A 14,440-nucleotide genomic window follows, 5' to 3' on the forward strand; every position below is an offset into this window, starting at 1 on the left:
ATAGAAAACCCAAGAGAAATATTTAATGCGTGTGTGTGTGTGTGTGTGTGTATATATATATATATATATATATGTATATATATTTTTTATTATTATTATTATTATTATTATTTTATTTAACAATGAATGCATTAATACTAAAATGTGTCTCATCCTTGGTAACACAAAATGAACATTGATCACCCACATGACATTTCTCAACAAAAAAAGTGCCTTCAAAATATATGAATATAGTGCATATTAAAATATAAAAACCACCAGCAAAATCAATGTATCATTATTAGATATAAAGTGTTGTAATGTAACTAAATATTTTAAATAACAAGTACCATCTGAATCTGAAAGAAGATAGATAGATAGATAGATAGATAGATAGATAGAATGATAGAATTAATGCTATTTCTTTTTGAATATGCTTTTAGTTTTAGTTCTTTGAATACTATGGCTACTTATATTGACATCATACATAGTTTTCACATTATCCTAAGATATGAGCAAATGGGTTGTGAGATGGGGCGTTTTACTGTGATTGTAATTACAGTGAGCACCAGGTAATATATTACCATTTGTGTGATCCAGGTGTTAGAAGCCGCTAGTTTGTAGCAGTGAATACTGTGCAGTTATTTGTGTTATGTAGATTTAATGTTAAAGCTTAGAAGCTGGATTTGGCAAATCCCTTGTTATTAATCATGAAGTAGAAAACAGGTAGCCTTAGCCCTTTAGTAATTAATTATACAGATATTATAAATGAGAAAATATCATGGAAATCGTATCTTTAAAACGATTTAAGCTATTTTGGTTTATCTGTATATACCCTACAACGCCAGTAACATTCTAATTGTTGGACCAAATGCATGCATTGACTGCTGCTGACTGTATATTCTGTTAAATAATTGCCGTGCAGATGCGTACAACTAACTGTGTATACAATATATGGATTTACATATGTAATTATTAAGGGATTGACGGTTTCTCAAAAGCAGCACACACATATGTAAATGCACAGCTGGACGCTCATGTGAGGTTAATATTTATCTTGACAATTTTGAGCAATTTTGAAGGCAAGTGATTTTCATTATATTTGTATAAGTAATAAACGGTATACAGAAATGTATTGAATATTTTATTTTCAAATCTGAAACCGCCTCAGTGTTTTTAAACAATCCTGACATATGCTACTTTTAATCCTTATTAACGTTAATATGGTGCTTGCTTTCGTCTCTGTTACCGATTACATTTAATTTAACTTCAACCATTTTAGTTCACCATCTCGTCTTTGTACCCGTTAATTTCCCCCTCTAATCATTACATGCCTCTTTTCTGCTTAAATATGGAGGAATTACGTTACCATGGGGCCCTGGGCAAGTGACAAATAAGGGCTCCTATTACAGCTCACCTACAGTGGGGGTTGAAGGAGGTTGTAGGGCTTTGCCCTAAACAACTCTAGACTTAAATGGTTAAACTTAAATATAAGGCTTTTGCTTCCAATAGACTTCTTAAGTATACCCATTGTAAATCCTTTGTGGGTGTGTTTCTCAAGTGCAATAGAAACATTTAGGTATTAGACACGAAGCGTAGAATTGTCGAGAATGGGTGAGAATTGATGAGCGACTTGCCAATTTGGAGAAAATCTGTTTTCAGCCTGGTTATTTTGGAGTAAAATGTCCAATTTCCATGTACATTTTGAATAATTCCTGGTTTTCTGAATAAACCACATAGAATATAAAATATTAGCGACAATGCCACTATGGAATGGTGGTTTATTAAAAAAAACAGGAATTATGACAATTATTGCCTATTATCCTTTACAAATGGAATACTGGAGTTTAGATGTCATTTGGCGTAGATGCATACAGCCCTAACCACCAGTATATAACATCACTTAGAAAAAAAGAAAAAGACCCGCTGAAGTTAATTATTAATTTGTACACATTTTAATAGTACTCCTAAACTGCTTACTCAGATTGCTATAGACTTTTTTTTAATGTTCATTAACTAAACATTGAATTGCGTAGAAAATTGTAATTTACAAGCTAAAAACTCTCCAAAACTGTGAAATTGTCATTTTATTTCAGCCCAAGTCCAGGTTTAGTGGGTCAACTGCACTGCACATTAACAGTCTGACAGCAGGGGTCCCCTCAGAACCCTCTCAACTAACAATAGGGTTTTAATTTTATAGCAAGAATATATGTTAGATTTTACAAGTTGGCAATAATTGTCATTAACAATATAATACACTTAAAGCAGCACTTTTAGAACTGAGTGTTTCATGAAGTGTTCCATAGACATAGTTCCTTAATATAAAACTCAAAGACTGCCTAGAATCTGGTAGAAAAAGAAACCTGCTTTTGCAAAGCACATCAGGTCTTATGGGGTCTGCACAATATCGTCTTCTATATACCTCTATTTTGTAGTCTTGTTCATGCAGAGTTGCCCAGTGTCGAGGGATCCTGGTAGACAAAGCCACCATGATCTGCAGATAGACCATAAAGAACTATTACATCTCTGAAGGGAGAGAGGTTCCGGTAACTATATCTATCTTTTGACTCTCTCTAGTTGTCACCATGGAAGCAAACACCCACAAGTGGCAAACGTTTCAGTATTTTTTGTAAGCCTTGTATTTACATCCGGCACACCAGCCTTTGTGTGTTATGTTTTGCGACGAGTTTGTCTAAAGCGACCGCGAAATCTAAAAAGGTTCACAATCAACTGCAAGACTGTCAAATGTAAAACACACAAAGCGTTATTCCTTAAAGATTTTTTTTTTTTTGCGTGGATACTGTAAATTTTTTCTACTGCTTGTGAAAACCATGTGTGTTAGGGATGACATCATGCGCAGTCAGTCATTTAAGATAAGTGTGGAGCCTGCAGGCTCCAGGGAAAGATATTTTGTTCAACAACCAAGCGGGAAATAGCAGAAAACGTCGAAAACGTCCATATGCACACAGGACGGTCAGGGAAGATGTTGATGACTTATCTTTGTCTTAGAATATACGTCAAATGTATCATATACCACCTGTGGGTATTAAACAAACGAGTAATGTAACATGGTATTATTGTATGTAAGGGTTAACATGTATCAAGAATAAATAGTGCATTTATAGTATACAATGAATTTCACTGACCTCGCAGAAGAAGACACACAACTGAGTCAGTAAATGTACATCGAATGCAGTGAAATCTATTTACAAAACAAAAATGCATTTTGATGACTATACAATATACTGGAAGATGTCCAAGCTTGCTAAATATGAGAGTTTATCCAACTCAGCTATATTGTCTGTACAGGAAGAGTATTAGAACTCTTAAGGTCCATGCTCTTCTATTACTACATGTGACCCCACTTAGAAAATTGTATCCTAGATGCAATGTAAATCAGAGGCAATGTAAGGAATGATTGCAGCATGGTGTATAGTAGCATGACGATACTGGACGTTCTGAATATATATATAACTATAAGATGATAAGATGATGGATCAGGTAATACGATTGGAAGGTAAAAATATTTTTAGGAATTTAGGGAAGTGCAAGATAGTGTGGTGATGTTTTTCTCTGGAAATGGAGTATTTAGAACAACATGAGTTAGCCAGATGTTGGAGGACAAATGTAAGGTTAATGCCCATACTTGCAAACAGCCCTTAATTAGGTGGAACAGTCACGATTTTGACATCTATGTCCTTTGATGTCACAGTACTTTTGCTTGTACATGAATGCGTCTGCAGTACTCTGCACATGGGCTTGCCCTTGCCAGGCAGCTGGTCATGCTCTCTGGGACGACACCCCTCCAATTATTTAAACTAGGGATAGGCAACCTTCGGCTCTCCAGATGTTGTGGACTACATCCCCCATAATGCTCTTACACACATAATGCTGGCAAAGCATCATGGGAGGTGTAGTCCAAAACATCTGGAGAGCCGAAGGTTCCCCAGCCCTGATTTAAACCATAAAGAGTACAGAATATTTGATAGAGTCCTAACCTCAACATCTGAGGAAAGGGATTTAGGGGTGATTATTTCTGATGACTTAAAGGTAGGCAGACAATGTAATAGAGCAGCAGGAAATGCTAGCAGAATGCTTGGTTGTATAGGGAGAGGTATTAGCAGTAGAAAGAGGGAAGTGCTCATGCCATTGTACAGAACACTGGTGAGACCTCACTTGGAGTACTGTACACAGTACTGGAGACCCTATCTTCAGAAGGATATTGATACCTTAGAGAGAGTTCAAAGAAGGGCTACTAAACTGGTTCATGGATTGCAGGATAAAACTTACCAGGAAAGGTTAAAGGATCTTAACATGTATAGCATGGAGGAAAGACGAGACAGGGGGGATATGATAGAAACATTTAAATACATAAAGGGAATCAACACAGTAAAGGAGGAGACTATATTTAAAAGAAGAAAAACTACCACAACAAGAGGACATAGTCTTAAATTAGAGGGACAGAGGTTTAAAAATAATATCAGGAAGTATTACTTTACTGAGAGGGTAGTGGATGCATGGAATAGCCTTCCAGCTGAAGTGGTAGAGGTTAACACAGTAAAGGAGTTTAAGCATGCGTGGGATAGGCATAAGGCTATCCTAACTATAAGATAAGGCCAGGGACTAATGAAAGTATTTAGAAAACTGGGCAGACTAGATGGGCCGAATGGTTCTTATCTGCCGTCACATTCTATGTTTCTATAAAACAATACTCCAGCATGTCCTCAACTCTTCAGTATCCCTTTGTACGACATGTACAAAGCAACGTTTCAACCAATAATCACTCTTTTCCAAGCTCATGTATACTTATTGCATAAACAGGAAGTAAGGAGGAGGGGAATTCAACCCTTCCAAAGTGCCACATGATACAATTGTTTACACAGTTACTACACCTTAAATAAATCCAGTGTGTAGTACTTATAAAATTCAAAAAAATATACTTCATACAAAAAAAGTGCAAACATTGTTGTGTATACTGATATAAAAGTGCATAATTATTGCTGCATATATTAATAATAAAGTACAATATTAAAGCATGGTAATAAATTAAAGTGCTGAATTAATCTTGAGTCATCATAATGTCACTATGTCACAGGTTTATCCGCACCCACCATGCCCCATTTCCAGAAGTTAATATTACACATTAAACTCTGAATGTCTGTTACACCTGGACTCACCATCTTTCAAACACTTAGTACACCTATTCAATTGATATCAGGACTTCCCACAATCCAATGGAGGTTATGGGGACTCCTGACCAGAGTATGGTACATATTCTGCAGCATTGTTTAATATTTCCTCTCCCCCCCCCCCCCCCCCCTTCCCTGCTACCATGCTAATTCTTCACCTTAACTGTTTCCCCTAATTTATAACTATGTTCAGAATATGTTGCTTGACATTTGAACTTCATATATAGTTAATTTAATTTGTACTCGTGGGCCCTAATTTGAAATGTTTTTTTCTTGTGTTGATAGTGCACTCATGTGCTTATGTGTCTTGTACAATTTTATTTATTTTGAAAAACAAAGTTAAAATGAAAAAAAACAAAACATTTTGTTTCTCTACGTTTTGTATTTTGGTATATCACCATTATCAAGACAATTCTTACTTTTTCGTCTTTCTTCAAATTTTCACTGGACATTTTTATGAATAAAGTATTTGATCTTTCGAGGTAATGGCCCAGCACTTTTTGACAGTCTTTTTAATGTTGTAAGATTTAATGTAAAACTGGGTTACTAACAAAGCATAATCCTAACAGGGATCCCCTTTCTCTTATATATTTTTTGATCTTCTCAGGTTATCTTCTACTTTTTGTAGCAATGGATATTGGTGAAAAAAAATTGTCTGAATTTATCTCTATTTTTATCAACTTGTTCTCTGAAATATTTTTTTCTCCTGAATTCCTTTTTAGCTTCCACATTTTGGCTTTTTGATATATTTTGAAACCACATTAAGTAGTGACAAGAAAAGATATATGCATAGCTGTCCATCATCAAGAGGTTTAAAATAGGATTTTGCTCATATTTTGCTCAAAAGTAAGAAATGTCTCCAGAGTTGAGTACTTACTAGTTTATTGGAGAATACAAGGGTTGCAAATTGGTGAAGTCACTTCTGTTGGGTCATACTGTAGTCTGCCTGAGCTACTGGAATGTTTCTAACTAATGTTCTGTGTTGGTGTAACCAACGTTTTGTGGACACATTCCAAACTTTTTCAGAGGAGGAGGCTTGTAATAAAATAGAAAAGGCAAAAAAAAATTTGTTCTGGATTTTTTTAGCATGGTATTTGGTATATTAATGAGTACGTCTGTGTCCCTCCCATGGTTATATATTGTCAGTACGGGTAGGTAAAAATGTAGATGTTTTTTGTTGCCACATGTAAATGGGACGGGAAGTAATTAAGCAAAAAGAATTTGCAAATAATTGTGGGACATATACCTGGCAACAGAGTGCTATGTCCCAAATGCCGTAAAAGTATTGTCACACATAAAAGGGGCTTTGGCTCACGGGAAAAATATACAAAGAACCTAAACAGGGTTATTCATTAAAATGAGAATTCAAAGTGAATTTAATATTTAAGGTGAAATAAGTCAAACAGGAAAATGTCTTTAAGTCTTCCATGCTTTTAATTCAGCTAGTCTGGCCTTAAATCCTTAAATTTTAAATTTGCACAGAATTTAGAAGTAGGAAAATCTCACCATATGTATACTATTACATCTAATACATTGCAATGGTTGTCCAGATTTACTTTAACAATGTCTATATTTTTTGCATTTATAAATAAAACTGCAATAAAAAAAAATATGAATAGTAATTAATTATATAAAATCTATCACACATAGAAAACTAAACGGATTTATAGATTGCAACATATGGCTAATTTGGACTTTATCCAGATTTAGAGACTTTATAACTTACAATATGTGCACATTTTTCTAACTTATTTTATTCAGACATATTATTTTAAGTTTGACTATTATAATGGGCTTTAACAGATTGTTAATGTTTTTATGAAGTTGATCATGGTACAACTGCAAAAATGTGTACTTTATACAGTATAAATTTTTTAAAAAATTAAGAACGTTGAACAATCAGTAGTGAGGAACATATAGGTTTTGATCCACTTGGATTTTTTAATTCTCAATTAGAACATAAAATTTGGAAAACCTTTAAACAATCCAAAAATGAAAATTATGGAGTAGAGGAGATAGAGAGTCATGCTAAAGGTTGTCCATTATTGTTGTGGTGTAGGGATAATGCAGTAGGTGGGGAGAGAGTCAGGGGGGTTTGGTTAGAGGGACTATGTTCATGTAACAGGAACTACATTCTTATATAACAAACTTTTGAACCACTTGATTACTGAATAATACAAATTTAAACTTTAACTATTAAAAAACATGTCCCTTAAATTTAATAAAAAATGTGCATAGAATGACTTGTGACATTGGTGCAAAGAATGTGTAAACCAGCTAAGTTCATGGATTGAAAGGTAGGTTTCCAAGCCAAATCATGCACATTATTTGTGCCTTGCTAAAAAAAACAAAAAAAAAAACAAGGTAAGTACCAATGATCTAAAATCTTAAAATATGGTTTCTAGCATAAAAAAATTAGTTAAAATCTGAAATAGTATTTTTGAGCTATACTGTTTCTAATCAATCCAATCCCAAACCTGTGTGAAGATGTACAAAATGTTGGCACTAATAACTGAGTTACAATAAGGACAAGGAAAAAAATTACCTTCTTGAGGTTTTCCCAGAACTTTTTGACTAGCCAGGAAGGGTGTTTTCTACTCACGGTATGGTCACGGATTGTTTACCCCTCTTATAAACCAACGTTGGTGGGTGCAGAAATTCCACAACGTCTGAATGGAACCATTGTAGAATATGCCAATGTTAAGGATTTGCATTAATTTCTTTTTTCAATGTGTGCCACATGGACTAACAAATGTTAGTCTAGTGTTAGTAGCTGATCTAAACTGACGAGTCTTGAGTAGGAGATTACATCTCATAATCACTCTTGTGTTAGAGAGTTCACTAGAAAGGAGCTTTATAGGATAACCCCTAAACAGAAATCTCTCAGCAATATCTTTTAGCCTAAACTCACCTACTTCTTTGTTCGTCACTATTCGCTTTACCCTGTAGAATTGACTGCATGGAAGGGCAAACAGTGATTTGTCAGGATGGGCACTGTCAAATCACAAAAAAAGTATTCTTACTATTTTTTAAAAGAAAATAAAAATCAGTAGAACGTTTAGAACCTTGATTAAGAACCGCAGTATCCAGAAAATGAAGTCTGTTGTAATGACAAGTTATGGTAAATTGAATATCCTTTGTAAAGAAATTGAGGACCTCATGGAAAAATTCCAGGGACTAACTAGAGTGTACAGCACCACAATGCCATAACATGAATATACTGAAACCAATATCGCTCATGATTACAGAAAAAGAGTTAGGGTAAATATACCATTCCGCAATAAAATTCATGAGTATGATGGCGTATGTGGGCGCTACCCTTGAGCCCACAGTAATCCCCTTGATCTGAAAAATGCCAGCAAATACAAAATACTTCCTCTTAAGTACAGTTTGCAGTAAATGGTTAAAAAAAAGTAATTTTTAGCATTATCAATCTTCAAAAAAGCAGGTGCTTCGTGCATTGCCCCGATGCCCTCAGGGTTACAAAAGGATGTATATAGACTACATATGTCAAATGAAACTAAAATGTCATCATCACAAACCTCCATATTCTCAGGCTTAAGCAAAAAAATAAAAAATCAATTGTGTCTTGTGGAAAAGATTTGACTTTTTTTTTCCAAAAAGGTGAATCAACCTTGTCTAAAATAAATTGACAAGTGAGAAAGAGACAAATTGGTACCGACAAAAATTGGTCTACCTGGAGGTCTGGTTAATGACTTATGTGTTTTAGGCAGCACATAGATGGCAGTAATAACAGGTTTTGCTTATTCTGTAGAAATTATGTTGATTTGGAGCTAATAATACCATCATCCAGGATTTTGATACAATGGTGCTAATCTGTAATATGATGTTGTTAGTAGGATCAGTAGACATTTTCATGTATATAGTTTTATCTGAACATTTTCTGTAAATTTCAAATTACGTAATCAACAATGGCACCACCCTTATCTGCTGGTTTGATAGTTAAATCCTTATTCGACACCAAATTATTCTGTGCAGATTTCCATAGCAGAAAGGTTTGTATAATTAAAAAAAATTAAATGTGGTTTCACAAGTAAGGCACAACTTTGTCAACAAGAGAAATGAAAGTTTCAATAGCTTTATCTTTATGGTGTAGGATATGACCTCTTCTGTAGTACCAATTCATGTAAATCCCAAGGTATAGGTAAGTATAGTAAGTATCCCAAGTATCCCTTCAGTCTAAGCCATGGGTCCTCAAACTCCGGCCCCCCAGATGTTGCTGAACTACAACTCCCATGATTCTCTGACTATCTATATAATTCAAAGAATCATGGGAGTTGTAGTTCAACAACATCTGGGGGGCCGGAGTTTGAGGACCCATGGTCTAAGCTTTCTAAAAAATGTCCATAGATCAACATGCATATTAAAGTTAGTTATAGGAGCAGTAGGGCAAAAGGATAAACCACAGGATAACACTTTTACCTCAGCTAATGACAATTGATATTCAGATAGGTTGAAAATTATAGTCTCTTGTGGCTGTTTCTTGCTTCCCAAATTGGCGACCTCAGGATCGTTTTGGTTGCATGTACTTGTCTTCTTGTGCTTGAGCCCGCCTCTCATGGTTCTTTTCACACAGGGGAAGCAAACATGGGTACCCCTAAAAAAGTCTATGTAGTGTGTAGTGACTTCAGTCTCAGAGGTCAGGGCAGAAGAATCACCTTCCCAGTGAAAATATCTCTTACGGCGGCGTCTGGTTGTTCACTTTCCCTGTGTTGGTGTTAGCACTGTCAGTTGTACCCACATCCTTTAGCGTAATTCTCTTGATCATGCTAAAATTTCCCATGCTTCTGCATTTCAACTTTAGTTTACCCTTTTTTTGCACTTAGGGTTTATTTTATTGTCTTTGTTGTAAATGTCCACCTCTATGGGTGGTCTATGTAGTTACACTAATTATATGTTATTGTATGTATGTATTTAAATGGCATTTTGTTACTTTTGCTCTCAGGCTGGACCAAGACCCTGAAGGGTCGAAACGTTGCCAGGTCCACTGTGGTGGATTAAATATCCCAATTTTGCTACCTAGTGTTGCGGTCCCATTTATTCTAATTTTATTGCTTTGAGGAATTGGGATGGTTACCTCTGGGACCTGTACCCGGGCACTATATATATTTGAGTGTCTGTTTTCCTGTTATATCTTGTTTTTACCCCTGTCTTAGGGAATGTGTCCAGGGACAGAAATAACCAGGACGCAATATTTTCAGGGACATTTAATTTTTAGCACCTTTCTCGGTAGTGGTAGATGTGCTGTGATTAGAGTGGTTGTACCCAAATCAAACAGATGATATTGTCATTGGATAATTCACATTTTCTAATAGGATAGGCCTGACAGAGGCGGCTCTCTAATTAGGCGGTTTAGGCGGCCGCCTGTTGGCAGAGTGTGTCAGGTCCTCGGTCACTGACCGAGGACCTGACACCAGGAGGGGGCCCGGCGGCTTGCCGGTATGCCGCCGGGTGCGAGGCCCCTCCTGGCTGCCCGGCCACCATCGCAGACACTGGTCTGCAGCTCCGCAGTGTGCAGAGCTGCAGACCATGTGACTCGCGAGAATTGGCCAATCAGAGCGTTGCCGTGGGTTACCACGGCAACGCTCTGAAATCTCGCAAGATTACACGGTCTGCAGCTCTGCGGAGCTGCAGACCGGAAGCAGTGGCCACCGGACCACCAGGGAGCCCACTGGACCACCAGGGAAAGGTAGGCTCTCCCTCCCCACCACCCTCAGGCTCACCCCCAGCTTCACCCCCACCAGCATCACCCCTCCCCACCCTCACCATCACCCACCACCATCACCCCCCACCACCATCACCCCCCACCACCCTCAGCCCCACCACCCTCAGCCTCACCCCCCACCACCATCACCCCCACCACCCTCAGCCCCACCACCCTCAGCCCCACCACCCTCAGCCTCACCCCCCACCACCATCACCCCCACCACCCTCAGCCCCACCACCCTCAGCCTCACCCCCACCACCATCACCCCCCACCACCCTCACCATCACCCCCACCACCCTCAGCCTCACCCCCACCACCCTCAGCCTCACCCCCCACCACCCTCAGCCTCACCCCCCACCACCCTCACCATCACCCCCACCACTCTCAGCCTCACCCCCTTCACACCCAGCCTCACCCCCCACCACACTCAGCCTCACCCCCACCACCCTCCTTCTCACATCACCCCCTCTCACTCTCACATTCCCCCCCTCACTCTCACATTACCCCCTCTCACTCTCACATTACCCCCTCTCACTCTCACATTACCCCCCCACTCTCACATAACCCCCCACTCTCACATTACCCCCTCTCTCTCACATTACCCCCTCTCTCTCACATTACCCCCCCACTCTCACATTACCCCCCCACTCTCACATTACCCCCCACTTTCACATTACCCCCTCTTTCTCTCACATTACCCCCTCTCTCTCTCACATTACCCCCTCTCACTCTCACATTACCCCCTCTCACTCTCACATTACCCCCTCTCACTCTCACATTACCCCCTCTCACTCTCACATTACCCCCCCTCACTCTCACATTACCCCCCCTCACTCTCACATTACCCCCTCACTCTCACATTACCCCCCCCACTCTCACATTACTATCACCCCCCGCTCCCTCTCACATTACCATCACCCCCCGCTCCCTCTCACCATCAACCCCCCGCTCCCTCTCACCATCAACGCCCCGCTCCCTTTCACCATCACACACCCCGCTCCCTCTCACCATCACACACCCCGCTCCCTCTCACCATCACACACCCCGCTCCCTCTCACCATCAGCTACCCCATACACATAGGGTCTCAGACAAAAACGCAAACATGCTCACAGAGACATACATTCACACACACAAGGATACTCTCTGTCAGACACACTCTCAGGCACATACACAGGTAGACAGTGCATCAATGTGAATATGTGACACTTTTTTGTTAGTGGGGCCTCATGTTTGCGTTTTGCCTAAGGCCTCATAAAGTCTAAAGCCGCCTCTGAGGCCTGACAAATGTCATATGATGTTTTACAAATAGGGAGTGGAGTATGATACTATCATGGCATTATGTATGAATATTCTTAATATGTTATTACACTACTGCCATGTGAAGACTTGGACTTTGGATATGCATAATATCGTCTGAATGTTACCAAGTTGTGACTACAGCCAACAGTCAGAGTCCGGACTGCACATCAAAACATACATACACCAGCCCTGGAAAGAAATCCATTGGGATGTTTTGTTTTTTTGTCCTACAGTTGTAAGTAACCTAAACCTTTTCAACAATAACAGGTTTAGTGAAAAGTGCTAAAAGAAAAACAAAAAGAAGAGTCTGCGCTAAATAACAGAAAGAGCTGCAACCCTAATTAGGGAATCCCACAAAACCCTAATAAAACAGACTGGAAATAAAAAGAGGGGGGGAAGGGCTGCGCTAGAGAGTATTAATACAGTATAAACCAGACCAAATGGTCACAATCCGATGGTAACAGTAAGCGTAAGTCTCTAGAAACAAGTGTAGAAAAATATATATAAAAGAGTCTTTGTAGATGATAAAAATACAGTGTAAAAATAAAAATAAAAATAAATATAAAAAGTCTCACTGATATAACTTGGTGGGATATCTATACAGTCCTCAGGAGTTGATCCGTCCGGGTAGTAGGATAATCCGTATATGTGGAGACAAAATAGGAAACACGACAAACTGCCAATGGTGAAGTATTGCGGCTCCAAGGATAAGATGAAGGGTAAAAAATAGGCTAATACACTCACATTTGCAGGAGCTTTGGACCAGCTCTAGACTTTTGGACGTTGCAGCGGTATGATCCCCGCTGCCAGGATAAACTGGAGGAATCGTCCGTCAGTCCAACCTTGGTACGAAATGTATGGGAAACAACAATAGTGCTCTCAGTAGGAAAAGTATGTAGAAATACAATAAATAAAATATACTTACAAGTATAGAGCAGGAAATACTGCTCTATTAATACAGCGCTGGTGGAATAATCCCCACCTAGGATTTCTTTAGCTCAGGATACGAGTGATGAAAAATAATAGGAATAAAAATAAAAATAGGAAATATAAAAAATATAAAAATGCCAGGAATAATAAAATTGTATATAAGGTAAAATAAAGTAGGAGTTGGTCCTATAAAAAAGGTAACCAAAATCACTTTTATTATTAAAATATACAATGTAAAACCATTGACGCGTTTCACCTAAACAGGCTTTATCAAAATGGTAATATAGCATTATACCTGGCAAGTACAAATTAACTTTTTAGATTTAAATATATTTGTTAAAAATGGGCAGATCCATACGAAAACTTTTTTCAAAAAAGTCTGTGTAAATACAGCAATTGATAGAAACAGCTGCCATTACAAACCCTGGCTCGACAGTGCTCCTAGAAGCCAATTTTTACGGCTACGTAGAAACTGTACTGAATTAGATGATTTTAATGAGCAAGCAAACATTTTGAAAGACAAATTTATCGAAAAAAATTACCCAGAGACCGATTTATTAGAAAATATTAATATGATCAAACACAAAAATAGGAGTGAACTTTTAACATACAAAACAAAAAATATTAACGAATCTATATCCCTCCCTATAACTTTTAACTACAATAATAAAAGCAGTGAAATTAAAAAAATTATTAAAAAACACTGGCATATTTTGAAACAAGACGACAAACTTAATAAAATTATTCCTGATAAACCAAATATAGTTTTTAGAGGAGCTCCTAATTTTAGATCGATTTTAACTACAAATTTTACCAAAACTATTGCACATAAAAATCCTGTATCTTTCTTTCCCCAAACTAAAGGGTTCTACAAATGTAAAACATGCATTGTATGCAAAACTACAGATTCCACATTTGCATCTAAGGTGACTCAATTTGCTTCAAATAGGACTAATACTGTGTATAATATCAAAGAGTTTATTACTTGTAATACCAAAAATGTAATTTATTTGCTCGAATGCCCATGTGGCTTCCAGTACGTTGGAATGACCACAAGGTGTCTAAAAATCAGGTTGAGCGAACACTGTAGAAACATCAAAAATGGATACTTAAATCATACAGTATCCAAACATTTTATCAACCATAACAAAGACCCCAAAATGTTAAAATGCATGGGTATAAAAAAATGCACTCTACCCTGGAGAGGGGGAGATATTAAAAATGTCCTAGGAAGAACAGAAATGGAATGGGTCTATAAGCTACAGACCCTCTCACCTCATGGTCTAAATGCAGACTTTGATCTGCATAATTTTT

General features: G+C 37.9%; 1 protein-coding gene across 2 annotated transcripts in view; it reads left to right on the forward strand.

Moving 5' to 3' along the window:
- Positions 1-14,440, forward strand: part of ST8SIA6 (ST8 alpha-N-acetyl-neuraminide alpha-2,8-sialyltransferase 6) — a 115,820-nt gene that overhangs the window by 480 nt on the left and 100,900 nt on the right. The window lies entirely within an intron of this gene.

Source organism: Pelobates fuscus, chromosome 4, assembly GCF_036172605.1.
Source record: "Pelobates fuscus isolate aPelFus1 chromosome 4, aPelFus1.pri, whole genome shotgun sequence".
In the NCBI taxonomy this organism is placed as follows: Eukaryota; Metazoa; Chordata; class Amphibia; order Anura; family Pelobatidae; genus Pelobates; species Pelobates fuscus.